Source organism: Lonchura striata, chromosome 3 (assembly GCF_050655825.1).
Source record: "Lonchura striata isolate lonStrDom1 chromosome 3, ASM5065582v1, whole genome shotgun sequence".
Classification (NCBI taxonomy): Eukaryota; Metazoa; Chordata; class Aves; order Passeriformes; family Estrildidae; genus Lonchura; species Lonchura striata.
The window spans coordinates 37,591,518-37,607,439 of NC_140705.1; the positions used below are offsets into that span (position 1 = coordinate 37,591,518).

Sequence of the window (15,922 nt, forward strand, 5' to 3'; positions counted from 1 at the left end):
TCAGTGGAATTGCACTGATCGTCACCACAGGGAACTTCACATGACTGAAGACTGTGTATTCCCATTCTCCACTCTTGTTCCTCTTCAAGTCAGTGGATCTTTAACCTATGAAGTCCTTTGTTGCAGATAAACATGTGATATTAATCAATGGGATTTGCATCAGAGAGGTGTAGTACATGATTTGTTTATGCAAATAGCACAAGAAGTGAACACTCCAAGGGCAAACAGTAAGTGATGTTTGATTGGAGCTATTTAGATCTACATGAAATGCTGTTTAATAAAATAATGCCATGTGACTTTTAGCACTAGATTAATCAAAAATGTTAATATGTCATTTTAGCAAAAAGAAGGAACAAATAGCATTTCTATTTACTGTTTATGGAGATGAATAATATTTCTGTTGTTATAATTCAAAAAAATTGCAAATAACTGTCCATGATCTTTTGAAAACAGTCAGATACTTAATAAATGTGTTCAGAGAATCATTCCATAACAGTAAGCTACTATCACTAAAGGGTAGTGAAAATAAATGTATCTTCACATGAAGAATTAATTACTTCAGTGACTTCATACAGAAATGCTGATTTGAGCAAAGTGAAAATTTAATAATTCACTGACTAATAAATATAATTCTGAAGGAAAAGCCTGATTTTCTTGAAATGGGCCAGATAACTTTTCCTGTCTTTCTTAGCAGGGAGAGCATGGATGGTTTATCTCTTCAGTTTTCTTCTCATTTCCTCTGAGGTCCTGTCTTCTTCTAGACCCCTGAACAGACATTTCCTTTGTCATTTTTACATGTATCTTTGTATTCAGTCAGATGAAATTTAGACGGTCAGAATTATTTAAATCTTATTTAAGTGTTATCATCAATAACTTACAAAATGCACAAGTCTTTTTCTTGAGGCTTTGATTGTAATATTAATTTCTTTCTTGATTAATACATTAATTATCTAGTTCAGGATCTGAAACACTATCTTCTGTTTAGGTGACCAGTCACACAGAAGAGTAATTACAAGTAAAATTATCCTGGTATTTGTCATGGCATACAGTGATACATACAGTTATTTCATTCCAGAGCTCGGAAAATTGCCCATTCCCTGCTCCTCACTGATTCCATCTTGCACAGCTTTTGCACCCATTCAGCTAGCGAAGTTCATGCATTCCTATGCACCTCTACCTCAGACACAATGATCAATAAGGTTAGTAACTGTGCAAATATAGTAATTCTATACATTTGTTTTGTTTTCACACAAGTGGAATAGCTGCTTTACAAAAGGTTCATCCTCAGACTTGCCAAGTGTTTTGATTCCCAAGAAAAAAACAATATCCATTCCTCTGTCTTTAAGAACCTTACAATTAGTAGCATTCTTGTAGGACTCTTCTACTGTGGAATAGCAGCAATGGAGAAAATATTATCTTGTGCCTCTGCTCTTACAAATTACTTGACCAAAATAAACCCTGAAGAAATATCAGTGTTGAAAAAATCATTATTAACACAGAACTGTTTATTTCCTCAGTTTCAATGATTCAGTCTTACTGCTTTACATTACTTGATGATGCAAATCAGTTGCAGTTTAAATCAAGTCAGAAAGTCACAGCCATTTTGCCTCAAGGAACTCAACAACAGAGAGACCATTCTGTGAAAACTTATTCATTGTTCATAATGAAGAAATATAGCTATTTAGTAACAAAAGCTTTGCCATCTTGAAATAGATCTATATTTTGTCAAATTACTTGTCCTGTAGCCAACACCAGACTTTTTACAAGTGTGACTACTTAAAAATTGTCCTTGCACAGGTAGGAACTTTAATAGAATTGTTCCCAGATATCTATATTGGGTTCTACTGATGGAGAATTATCACCTCCATAGTACAAGCAGCATAGGATGTAAAGGGTGTTTGCACTGTATGTGCTCTGAATTGGAGCAGCTAAAGGAGGGACTGATGCCTTCTTTCCTGGAAGATGCTACCCCAAAGCAAAATTAAATGTAGTGCTATGTGCTGCCATCAGTTGCTGAAGAAACATCCTTCATATCCCCAAACTTATAGTGCAGGGGAACAAACACTCTCAGGTGGCTTAAATGTCTGATTTGTCTATCTTGGGATTTGCAGTGCATTGCAGCAAAACACCGAGACTGGTGTTATTATCCCAGTGAAAATATCACTCGGATTCAGTAAGATGCTGCTTAAAATACCATTCATTGGAGCTAACACTGTAGGGAAAAAGAGAACAATATAGATAATCTTATATGCCTTCAGATATAGGGAACAGTTGTATATCATTAGAAAGACCTCTAGTCAGGGAACAACACATAATGCAAATCCCATCTGTTTGATGGCATTTTGGTCTTTAGAGCTCTTATACGATATTCTTAGAAAAGAACAATCCTATTAATCATTTCTAGTGTCAAACAAAAGGATGTTCACATGAGAACAGGCTGCTTCACTCTGAGATAAATACAAGCACACACAGGTGGTGTTATTTGTGATGCAAATGGCAGCTGCCTACAGGCTCCTTCATTATCAGTACCAGCTTCATGTACCCTGCAGCCAAGCTCAGCTCAACACAGTGCTGCAGGAAAAATTAGAACACAACTTTGCACAGAAAAGGCCTGCACCTTTTCAGGCAAACTCTTAGGTGGATGTTTAATTCTTCGGTGGATGATGGTCTTCCTGATAGAATCACTACTGGGTTACCTAAAATGTTTCTGCCATTAGCTGCTGTGCTTGCCATTCAAGACATTAACGTTTCAAATGCTCAGATGGTTGATAATACTTTGTGCCTGCACCTCAGTCTCCTGAACCAGTTTTTCTGCCTACAGTTATAAAATTCCTACAGGCAGATAATAGTCCTGACTCATGACTAAAACTTGCCTCTTCTCTTACCTCCATTAGTCTTAAACTTGTCTCTTGCTTTGTCTCCATTAATCTTAACTAATAACTGCCCAGTACTCAGCAGCTCAAAACCTCATAAATGCTCCATATTTACTATGGTAGCCAGGTAAGTGTTTTCATTTGGACACAATTCTTTGACAGAAATCTAATTTTAATTAAGTATTGGGATAATATCTGCCCTTCTTATTGTATCAGACAGTATTTATTTCTTGTCATTGAGGTATGTTATTGGAATGAAAGTAGTTTTAAATCTAATTCCTCTAGACCATTTACAGTTGAACATATTGTTACTTTAAGTTCATTCTTTCTTGGTTCTTCCCTTCCCATCTTTAGAATAGTTTAATATTCTCTTTGTTCTAATAATAAACTTCTAGTTTATCTCTATGAAAGGAGGTACCAATACAGTATATTGTAATACATTTCATCTTGTATATCTGTACATGACACTGTAAGATTTCTTGCATAATTCCCTAGTCTTATTGCTTATGAAACCTTGCGTCTTTGCTCTTTAGAACCCACTTATAAAGTGAATGAATTTCCATTGAAGTCCCTGAATACACTAAATTTGAAAAAACTTCAGCCTAAGGTTCATATAGGATCTCAAAGTTGACAGGAAGGGATAGTTTTAGGTCTTAGTTTTTCTCCAGAACAGGGTGGGATTCTTTAAATAGAAGCAATTTATATTTATGTTGCATTGGGCTAAAGTTTTTTCTCCACTCTGAGAAATAATAGAATGTATCAGATGTTATCCTCATGAGGACTGCAACTCAAATCACAAACATCCCAATTTTATTAGCAACAATTTGCCTAACCACAACAAATCCTGACTAATCTGGGTTTACCTTTCTAACTAATGAACCTCTTCATGTATTTGCCAAACTGTGGCAGAAACCTATAAAAAATGCTTTTAATTATGTATGCAAGCAACAAGAATTATCCTTTTTTTATCCTATTTTTTTATCCTAAAGAAATTATCCTATTTCTTTTCCATTGTAAGAAAGCATTCCCTTTTTTTAAGAGCATTTTAAATAATCATATTGATATAGGGCCTAAGACACCCTTTAAACTTAGCAGCCAACCCATCTGAAAGAATTTTCTTTCTTCAAGGTAATAACCACTGTCACCTTTATGATGGGATTTGTGAGGACATAGATGTCTTCTCTTTCTAAATAAATGAAAGTAGAGCCTTATGGCCAACTAAAGCATTCTCCTGAAAGGATTACTCGAGGTATGTGATGCTTTAAAAATTATTTTAAAACATCCGATATTTCTATTGAGTTAGCAGTTTACTGTTTCTACTAATGGGATTGTTATGCTGTCTATTTTTCCTAGGTTTTCACAAAAGGCTTTTCCCAACATTTACATTTTTTAAATGTTACTCTTTTAATTGTAATCTATAAATTTTTAAGGTTTATTTATTTTCTTTGGCTTTAACAACTGAAGCTGATTAATTTTAATTTTTCCTATAAATCCTTTATCTATGTTTTTGATTTTGGTTTTGTTCAGATAGTATTCTTCCTTGATTTTAAGTATTGGAGCAATAATAGTACAACCTCTTACTTTTCAAATGATTGTTAGCTGAAACAACTTAAGCAACCTAACTTATTCTGGGCTGATTTTAAAACTCTCTTTGAAATCTTTCTTTCCTAAAATTTTTAAAATATCTAATCAAACAAAATAAGCTATTTTAAAATAATGCTTTTTATAAGCAGGCCTTATATTATCTCACTTCTGTTAATTCCTATTTAGATTTGGCAGAAAATAGCTACCTTCTTCACTTACTCTTTGCTATTATGATTTTTAAATGGTGTTTTTTTTTCTTATATGAATGCATAGACTTACAGAAAGTACATATTTTGCTATTAAAATTGCTAACTTTTCCATAATTTTTAACCAATTGATTCTAATCATTATTGTTATTATCTTTCTTCCAGGTATTTTTTTTTGAGATGAGTAGTTGAACTGAAAAATCAATTATTCATAGAGCCTGAGTCCAGATATATTAGATGTACTTCATTTCCCTTGTCTCAAAAATCACTTATCAAAAAAAGATATCAAATTAATCAGGCATGAACTACCTTTGTTAAATGTGTGTTGCATTTCATTCCATTTTCCAAGTTCTTCCATTTATTTGATTATATTTTCCTTCAAAAGTCGGTCTAGAGCTCTCAATACCATTGATTAATATGACATTGAGTTTACACTTATTTAGATTGCAATTTTCTTTCCTTTTAAAAGCAGACACTGTATTTTCCCATCTGTTATATGTTAACACTTTCACTGGCTTCCTTATGATGAGTTGGCAATTTCATATATTACACATTCCAGCGTAATATGATAGAGAATACTAGTTCCTTTGCCTGAGATATTTATAGGGTTTTTACCAGCTACGTTTTTTAATCATTATTTTTTTAACACAAGCTTTCTTTCTAATGTTTCAATTACCTTCTTCATCCCCACTAACCACATTGTTTTTCTCTGATCCTTAATATCTTCTCCATGGCTAAAAACAAGTAGAATATTAATTTATTTTTTATGCTGTCCATAAAGAAATTTTAATCTCTTTCTTACTCCACCACCATATTAGAAGTCACTAAACAGAATTTACTGTTCTATAAGAAAGACCTTATGTAAACTAATTAATAATTATAGCCAAAAAAATAGGAGTAGGCTAATAAAATATTTTGTTAAAATAAATATAGGAGATATAATCAGTATAAAAAATAATCCAAAACATATGGCCAAAGGAAAAATGGGCATTAATTCATTTTTCAGAAAATTATGATAAATTTAATAGCATTCAAAGTGACATTCTGAAGCAATTTATTGTTAGAAATGTGAAAGCGAGGATAAAACTAGAGTTAAGTATCTGATCAAATGTAGGCTAATACTAATATCGATGTATGAGCAAATCACCCTACACCACTTCTGCTGAAGAAGATACACATCCTAACATGCAATGTAAGTCATCTCAAAGTAGGTCAACTAAGTCTAGGTGTTCTGAAAGTATTTATTTCCTTTCATCAGCTATAATGGAAGCACCTCCCTACCTTAAGTAGATTGAAGTCTGCTCCAGGTGACTGTATTTGGGTATTTATTTGCAAATATCCTGTGCATTTTTAACTTATTCATGACACACAGTATTTACTGAGAATTCCACTACAAGCTATTCTGTTCATATTGTTATAATATTGTTATTTTATATTATTCTAAATGGGTAAGAGGGAAGGTGACTGGCATGTATCAAAACTGGACTGTTTTGATTTCTCCCTGTTTGCTGAGGCAAAATAAATGCCAGTTGTCCTGCATCTTGGTTTTATTTTTTTCATTCTATGTCTAGGCTCATGATGTGCATTTAATATTTCCGTGGGTGGACATATGTGGACAATTATACTAAAGCTGTAACATTGCAGAAAATTATTTTATTAAAAAATACTTTCAGAACTGTGGATCAAATATAAATAAGTGAAGCAGGAGAAAAAGAGGAACAAATTCAGGGGTATCACTAACTTATTAAACTTCAGCAAAAATTTTGTTTTGTTCATTCCCCATAGTCTTTGCTTATTACATGCAGAAAAGAAGCTGAAGTCTATGAGTTTCTTGGTACTTGATACTGTGAACAAGCAAGTCACAGAAAAAAATCCAAACAGTTTTAACTTCCATTTTTTTTTCTGATTCTGTGAATAATTGCCTCTGCTGCTCTCTCTTACTGTTAGTTTCCCAGATAAACTGTATTTATTTTATATGTCTCCTTTTACATGTGTAGCCAAGTTTTGGTTGGATACATACATTGTTGTCCAGAATGAGGGCTTATTACTGGATGTGCATTGCCCACACTGAGGTGCGATATTTCTGCTTTTTATTCTAGTTTGAGCAAACTAGGGACCTTGGTGGAAACCCATAAAAGGCTGGCTCTCCATTGATCAAAACTTAACACTATTTATATATTTTAATAAATAAATGCATCAGCATTCACTGGTTACAGATTACATAATTTTTTAAAAGTTAACACTCAAACCCCTATTTACTAGTTATACCAGTTGCTTCTCATGCTAATTAGCTTGCATGTGCAGTTCTTCCCTCCATTTGATTCTGGAATCTGTTTGGAGTAGGTGATGAGTAAGTTAGTGGTGGCAATCACTGTTGAAATTGTCTTTCCCCCAATTACTGCTTGGTTCTGCTGACTTTACACCTAGAAACTATAATCCAAACAACCCACTCATCTTTGGATTGTCTTCCCTTTTCCCTAAAATAAAACATCACCTACCCATACAATGTTCACAATGCAATTGGTTAATCATTACCATATAGCTATAGTTACTGATTAACAATTAAAAAAAAAAAAACCTGCAAACTCTGATTCAAATCTTTGAGGGCTCAAATTTTGAATGACTCAATATCAACATGGTAGCTTCTGTTGTGCTGTATTAACAAAGTTTATTAAAAGTATATGTTCAGGTAGATAAGAGATGCCCATGCACCGTCTGTTTTCAAACAGAGGAGGGATTAAAACTGCTATTAAAAATACTTAATTTCAGCAGCTATTTTGGATCTTTCATCAAATTATGTCACCATCTAGAAATATAGAATTTATTGAAAGATTTGCCCATGTGTCTGTGATTTAATTTTACAAGAATTTCCAATAAAATTGAAGGCAAAATTTACATCAACACTTTCTGTTTCTTGGTACCCATTATTAAAAAAAATGCTTATTGACTCCATTTTGGTGGTGCACAGGAGTTCTGTACTACAAGAGAATCGCCATTCAACATGTTGAAAGCAATAGATAAAAAGGATTTAGGTATTTCCCACACAACACCCAGTGTTGCTTTGACACTAATTTTCAAGATCTTTTTATTCACTAATATTTTTGTCAGGGATTAAAAGCTGAAATTAAATAATTGTAAACTGTTTTAGTTAGCACATGTTCTTAAGACTTGTTTATTCTTGCAATTTAATTTTGGTTTTTGCTTTAATAAAATAAAATTTGCCTTTATTTTTTTAAACTTTTATACTTCAGTTTATTAGAGTGAAACAACCAATCTCCTTTGAAGATATTTTCTACACATTATGCTAAATTTGGTAGAAAAATATAAGTGTGTTGTTTCTAACATAACTTACAGCTTGTTTTTTTTGTAAGGCTTGCACATGTGCTTTAACACCTTACTATGAAGTTTATGACATGTAATTCATAGAATGATGGATTTTCAAAAAAAAAGTGCTATCAAATTAATGATCTAAAGAAAAAAAAACATTTATTTTTATCATAACATTGAAGACAACTACTGAATAATTAAGGACTTTACTATCTAGAAGGTAGTGGAAAATTTTATGTTTTTGAAAAAAAAATGGAACATTAGCCTAAAATTATCTAATTGTACAAACATTTTTATCCATCTGTTAAACTTGTGCCCTAGAGTAGTAAATCAGTTTCTTAGTCTGGATTTAGCAATTGCCCGTGTTAAAATATGTATTATGAACATCAGGTTTAAAATTGTATCATTTTGACTAAAAATCACTTTTAAAAGTTGACTCTTTCATGCTCTTTTTTACTGCTGAGACAACCACTTGAAAAGATCAGGTTTTTTATTATTACTTGAATAGTCAAGAAGTTTTATAAAACAGCAATGGCTAACAATGGAAGTTACAATTTTCTGTAAGAAAGAAAAGACAAAACACCACAACACTGGCCAAAACTCCAGGAACACTGTCCTGAGTATGAAGATAGGTAGGCATCTTTCTTTTCACCGGAGCTCTTTTTCACAGGAGCTGCCAAGAAAACTTCCAAAATCTGGATCTCACTGCCCAGGGAGGCTCTCTGTTCATGCTGGTCCTATACTACAGTTATAGAATAGATAAAAGCTTCAGAGGCTAGATAATTCCTAACCTGCAAGTGCCTTGATAGGGCTCTAGTTATTACCTGAAGAAATGCAAAGCAAATTCATTCCCCATGTTCATTCTTCATCTACTACAAATGATAGAGTACAATAATGGTACGGACTTGTGCAACTCATGTTGTTTATTGTCATGGTGATAAATCAATGGAGATAATTTGAAAATGTATGTGGACATGCATTCATTTCACTAAAATTTTGGCCTGCAAATGTACGGTTCTGAAGTCAACTTTTGAAAATAGGATGGGACAAAAATTAATAGAAAATCTACATTTAGCAGTGTCCCTTCTCTGCTTAATTTTACCTTAAGAAAAAATAAATTGCTGCTTTTTCTAGTAGAAATTACTTACAAAGTTAAAGGGTTATGCTCTTGCTGCCACAGACAGGAAAACTGGTTAGAGGACCAGAAGGAAAGAGGAAGCCCTGCAGGAATTTAGGGTAACTAGTGGAAGACTACTTTGGTGCATGTTGTGAAAAAGGGAGTCCATTAGTCTCAGGGAGGTCCAGAGAGGTGAAATAGGCAGAGAAGGCTTTCTTCTACATGGACTCAGTCTGACATATTAACATCAGAAAGAGTCACTGCGAGTAATCAGCAGTGATTTGTTGTGATAGAGCATAAGCTTAAATGAAACAAAAAGTAAGAGAATAGATAGAGAAGATGGGAAGAATAAAAGAGACATACAAGGGCAAAGGAAAAGAAAGTGTGTCCAGAAATCATAAAAATTTGAGGAAAATATTTTGGAACATTTTCTTTGGGCTTTGTTTCAAAACAAAAGTACATATTATATCCATTCTCAAATGTGAAACTACAAAGAACATAGGGAAAGCAAGATAGCAAATACATAAAATTGGAGATAAGGAACTAAAGGAGTGAAGTCTAAGTATGAGTATTTCGTATAACTGGATGAATCCAAAGTAGTACAGTAAGAAATTGAAAACTGGCTCAAATTAGATAAACTCTGAATAACATATTTACTGACACTAGAAAGATGATTGCTACAGTGGGAGAAATTTTGCTTCAATATTACATATTTTAATAGTGAATACAAGGCTTTGAATGCTATGCAATAAAAGCCAGAAGGAAACCAAAAATAAAAAAAATTCTAGTGGATTTTGAAGTATTACAAGAAATTCTGCAGCAGTTGTGACTGCTGCACTAAGTGAACTGTATAGTTTATAATCTGTTATGAACCATTCTCCAGCAGAAGAGAAGAGAAATGAATTGTGGCAAACAGGGGAAGAGATCACAAATAACTGTTAGAAGGCCAACCATGAGGCCAAATGCCTTTGTGAAGAGGTCAATGTTTGATATGTCTCTTGCTGCTGGGCAAAGTGTTGTACTGTGTAAAAGTACTTTGATCTGGTAGGATTTAGCTTATTTGCTCCTATCCTTCAGCTCTCAACAAGCATTAAAGCGTATAATTAAGAAAGAACTTGCTCGCTTCAATCCAGGATAAAGGAAGAATCACTTTGAAAACAAAATCCAATTATGTTGGGAGGGACCTGAAGGTTTGACTTGCTGAAAGCTGTCAAACATATTTATTTTGAAGCAAGAATATATTCTCAGGAGTTAATTCACTTCATAGAGATCAACACTTGCCATGTAAAGCCCTGATACAACTTCATGGATTTGTCAGTGCTTTCCCTTACTTTTGGTCATCACATGGCTGTTGCAAAAACTTATGTTAAACTCACCAAATGCTAGACTTGGGTCTAGGTCTTGTTGAAATCATTTAGAAGTGTTCCAAACCATACTTTTGTCTTAAACTCAGGTTCAAATGTTCTAGGCATTAGGTATGCTTATGTCCTGTACAGGCTAGAGAAGAGCTGAATTCAAGAAGTGATTTTAAAGTCTGAAGTGCTTGAAAGAACCATCCCAGCATTATAAAGGACTAGGCTTTAAGTAGCATGGCTATGTATGCATGTTTTCCAGGCTAGATGCTAAAAGGACCATGAAAGTCCCTGCGGAACATACCTTTAAGATGCTAATTTAATTCTGCAAAGATCTGCTTTCTTGCTGTGAATATCTGAGCTTCTGAACTGCTTAGGTCTCCACTGCCAGACTTTGTCATGTGCCTAAATACTTGCTAACAGGTATATGCACAACAGCCTCTGATGCTGCTGAGCAGGTGAGGCAGATCTGTACAGCCTTGCCTCTTTCTAGCACAGTTCTATTGCAATAGGTAACACTCTAGCAAGTTCATAAAAAATGTTAAAATCACACGGAAGAATCCTAAAATAATACATTAAGACAATTAAGCAGAAGAAGCCAAACATGTGAGGGATGAATACAGCAACCAGAAAGAGGAAGGAGATGCAGGCAGGTTCTATAACCATGAACTGCCTCTTATGTTCATATCATCACTGCTATTTTATTTTCTAAGAGTTATTACAAAACTGCGTAGAAGGCAAAATGTCTTTTCCAACACACATTGTAAAATACATTATATGAATTGCAGACAATAAGGTCTTTCTTACTATTATTTTTATTTGGATTGCCTGCATTACCACAGTCTACTTCTAGATAGATATTAGCCTAAATTCAGCAATGAGTTCTAGTTCACACACATTTACAAAATTTACAGGAGCTCAATTAGATGTGACTCAGCAAATTATAGATAACAAAAATAGAATCTTCATTGCCATTAATTGAGGCCATTTAAAAAATAATGGGAATTTAAATGGAAAATAACAATTAGTTTCAAAAGATGTCATAATCAAAGTTAAAGCAAAATTTGTACATTTTAATAAGTTCAAATAATAAAAATAATTATAAATGGATAGTATATCACAGCCCCGGCTTAGTAAAATTTTTTTCAGATTTGCAGCATATTTGATTGCCTCATAGCCACAATCTTTCAAGCAGCAATATATAGACATATGTGTCCAGTCCAGAAAATGAGGACTCTGTGCATGTATTCAGAGCTTGGAAGACTCCAGGCTTTTGTCTAAATCCTCTAATTTAATAATTTTTTAAATTCATCTGATATTTCTAAAGACATGCCTCTAGACTGAGTACTAAAACAAATTCTGACAGGGAGCATAGAGTAATTAAATACTCATCCATTTTTTTATTACATTCCATTCATATGACAAGATTACCTTAAATAGACATGATTGAATGAGGATTTTTGGTAAAGATCTGGGTATTAATCTCCTTTCTGTACTACTGTTTATAAACAGATTTAATGAAATTAAGATTCATGTAAATTTTACTCAATAATTTTATTATTTTATTTTAAGACCTAACTGTTATGTTTGAAAATAATAACATTTATTTGTATTTTTAGTATCACTGTGCATGTTAAATTTTTGAAAGTTAGGTATCTTACATAAACAAGTTTTCATCTGGATAAACATCTAGCTTTAATTAAATGCCTGGTTTTATAATTCTAAAGGTGAGATCAATGCCATCCTGAAGGTACACATAGAACAGAAAACAGGAACATGATCCATAACCCCACAGCTATCACGCTTACACAGGAACTACAGATCTTAGGCTGTGTTCCCAGAGTCAATCTTCAGATAATCTAAAGCTTAGTTTTCTAAAATCTCATTTTACAGCTGTGCATGCCTAATCAAAGGGGGCTGTAACTGGCTTCTTCTCCATACATAAATAAACAGCTAGAGAAGAGTTGAATGGAACTACAGAATCTGCACCAGGGCACAGTCTCTTTTCAAGCTTTAGAAAGCAGACAATACACCACTACTCTGGCAGGATGTTTCTTAAAGCAGAAATGCAAAATTGTCTCCTGAGATAATGGGCAATGAAGATAGCTTGATGAAGTGAACAAGTTTACAACCAACTTTGTTGGTTTTGATTTTTTCTTGCAAACACTAGTCATTAATGGTCGATTAATGGTTTAATTGTGTCTCATGATACATATAAGTGCTGTGAAGTTCTTTATAGAGATTTATTAAATTAGTCTGTTGTCAGCTGGGGACTCTGGCCAAAATACATTAATAAAGGAAATGAGTAAGCTATCCGTAGATCAAAGAACAATTAGCGATTTCAGTTACATGGAAAGATTTTGTGGTAACAGTCCTCTCTTAAAGACATTTAAGCATCAGCAAACAAGGATTGTTTATGTCCTCAGAATGAGAACAGCTTGAAACCCATAAATAGTTTTATAGGAGCTAGTTCAGGGTTTTGTTCTAGTGCTGTAATTTGAAGTGATTCCATTTTATTTTTTTACTCTCATTCTTCATTTAATGCTGTTTGAGCCAGACTGTCATCTTTATTCAGAATGAACAGTATTTTACACTTCAAGTCATTCCAGTGATATCACTAATGCAATTCATTGCATGTACTGAAATAAAGCTTTTCTTGGATGGAACATGACCCTTAGACAAACGACCCTTGATGTACTGAACATGTACTTGATAATTTGATAAAGTTTATATTTCTGTTACATAAAATATTTCTCTCTACAAAGCATATGAGAGGACCAGATTTTTGCATTTTTATCCTTGTTTGTGTAATATAACTGGGCTTGAAACAGCAATAGAGCCCTGGATCTTCCCAAAACACTGCACACAGTGGAAGTCTTCATAAGCTTTTATAGACAATTCTCATAATCTGAACAGTTGCTCTGCAGAACAAACTAAAGAGACACTCTTTAGACTGCTGTTATATCACCTGTTATATCAAAAGAAAAGTAACAATTTTTAAAGACATTTACAGTTAAAAATATCAGATTCTATGAAGGAGCATACTGCCATTACAAATTGCCAGTAGTAGTTATAATACAAAGTTTTGTATTTTATATATTTTATTCTATATCTTTTTACTAATTTTATTGATATAGGTAACCAAGTCGTAGTCATTTAAAGTCATTGCAGCCTATGCACTGTCCATAGTCCTGTTGGCAAAGTTAATCAGGCTTTCTTTTAATCATGTCAAAGATATGAAAAAGAAAGTTTACTGAGTACCATGATGCCAACCTTTGCTTGGAACTGATTTTAAAAATGACATAGGAAATTGGAATTCCATATTCTTGTGTTCTTAAACAACATTTTGGTATTCAATATTGTTATTATTTTTTAAACATATACTACAATAGCAGGGAATTTTTTTAAATTTTGACATAATTTGCACAAAAACTGATTTTAGAAGGAGGGAATAATCTAAAATTAAGGGTAAAAGTCTTGTTTATGAACCTACTTTATTAAATATAATTCTTCATTAACATATTTCTGCTTTTCCAAGTAACCTATGATAGATTTTCTATTTCTTTCTAAGACTCAAAAACTGACATCAGGGAAGTGTATCTTCTCTCTAGTGATCAAAATACTTAAACCTATTCTACACTGGTATGTTGAGAGATCCATGAAATTCACTGTCGAGGTTTGACACGGAAAGATAATTTTTCCCGGAAGGAAGAGGTCAATTTGGATATTGACCAATTGAAAGTGGACACGCCTCTGAGAACACAGAGGGGTTTAAAGCAGAATTCCCAGGAGAACTCACTCTCTTTGGTTCCGCTCAGCGCGCAGTGCAGCCTCTCCCCTGCCCGGCCGTGGCTGGGTGGGGAGGGGAAGGCCCATGGCCTGACTAAGGTGGGCCCAAGGGTGGAGGGACTGGAACCGGGCTGGCCCCTGCAGATGGAAGGGTAGAGAAGTCTGGGATGTCTCCATTCTCCCCCCACAGAGTTTCTCTCTTGAGAGAGAGAGAGAGAGAGAGAGAGAGAAAGAGACAGTGGAAGTTCTGTCAGCAATTCCACCACGAGGAAGGAGGAGCAGGGGGAGCTCCAAGGTGCCCAGTGCGTGGGAGTTGCTGGATGTCCGGGCATTGAGCCATCCTGGGAGTTCGGACTTTTAACCCTTCCTTGAGAAATGAAAGCTTTGTGAATTTTCCTTTCCCCTCCTTAGTTTGAAAGAGAGGAAGAGGGACACCTTGGATCCTGGGATGTTAGAAGGAGGAATTCTAAATGGGAGGGGGACAAGGAGTGGCTTTTGGCTGGACTTTTCCGTGTTAGCCACAACCTGAACCAATCTTTTCCTCCAAGAGAGACTGTATTTTGGGAGGATGCCAGTGAGCCAAGAGACCTGCTTCAGCTGGGAAAAAGACAAAAGTGGAGTGAACAGAGAAAAGGTTAGGGGGTTTGTGGTGACGCCCCCTTGCCCTGGAGAGGAAAGAGAAGAGAAGAAGATCTCTGTTCTTGAGCCCTCGGCCCCAGGGGAAAATGGGGGGGACTGGGGTCCCAAACAATGAAAAACTGAACTGTTGTTTTTTCCCCTCTTGGCAGGGCATCCTTGAAAGGAAAAATCCTAAAAGCAGTCTGTCCATCCATGCATTGGTGGTGAGAGCACTGTGCATGGAAAGGAGAAGGGTCACCATGGCAAACTTTTCTCCGGGCGGTGCCATGTGTGACATGGAAACACAGGATGTGGAGCTGTGTTTCTTGGGGGTCTGTGGCACAGGAGAGACTCTGTCCCCTCGACGGACTGAGTGTCGATTGTCTGGAGGGTGGAAACCTGATTGGGGTCCAGATTGTGTCTCACTGTGGTTTGTTGGAGTTGGGTGGTGGGGGGAGGAATGCTTTGCAAGGTTTTCATTTGATCTTTGTGTGTTTTTTTTTTTTCCTTTTTTTCCTTTCTTTTTCCTTTTGTAGTAGTAACTTAATAAAGTTTTTTTTTCCCCCTGTTATTAAGCTTGGGCCTGCTTTGCTCTAGATTCTAGATTCCACTTTTTTTTCCACTCTTTGTTCTAGATTCCACTTCACAGCATTCAAGGGAGGGATCACATTTTCATGGGGGCACTGGCATTGTGCCAGTGTCAAACCATGACATTCACTTTCTTTTCTTTCATTTGATGATGACTCTGGAAACAGAAAGAAAAAGGCAGTGAGAGGAGAAGAGAGAGAGGTATTTAAAATATACCAATATAACTGCATCTACAGTTTAAAGCATCTAGAAGACAGATTCACTCTCTATTAATAAGACTATAAAATATCCAGTTAGTTATTTTAAGTTGGTTTTCTGCATGGAGGGAACTGAGAAGTTGAACTTTTATTCAATTCCTTATTAATTAACTTAACTTAGAAGCAACAAACTGGGTGCATGGACAACTTGCAGAAAGAAAATTCCACTACTAGAGTCTCTGCAGCAAAGCTATGCAGTGAAGATCTAAAC

At 34.8% G+C, this 15,922-nt stretch overlaps 1 long non-coding RNA gene across 2 annotated transcripts in view; it reads left to right on the forward strand.

The window, feature by feature from the left end:
• Nucleotides 1-15,437, forward strand: part of LOC146767864 (uncharacterized) — a 53,784-nt gene extending 38,347 nt beyond the window's left edge. The window contains exon 3 of one of the 2 annotated variants that reach the window (XR_014953674.1): nucleotides 4,002-15,437. This is a non-coding gene — a long non-coding RNA (uncharacterized LOC146767864). Of the gene's footprint in view, nucleotides 1-1,075; nucleotides 3,854-4,001 lie in introns of those variants that run through there. The other variant, XR_014953675.1, reaches the window with a different exon arrangement.
• Nucleotides 15,438-15,922: the final 485 nt, after the last annotated feature.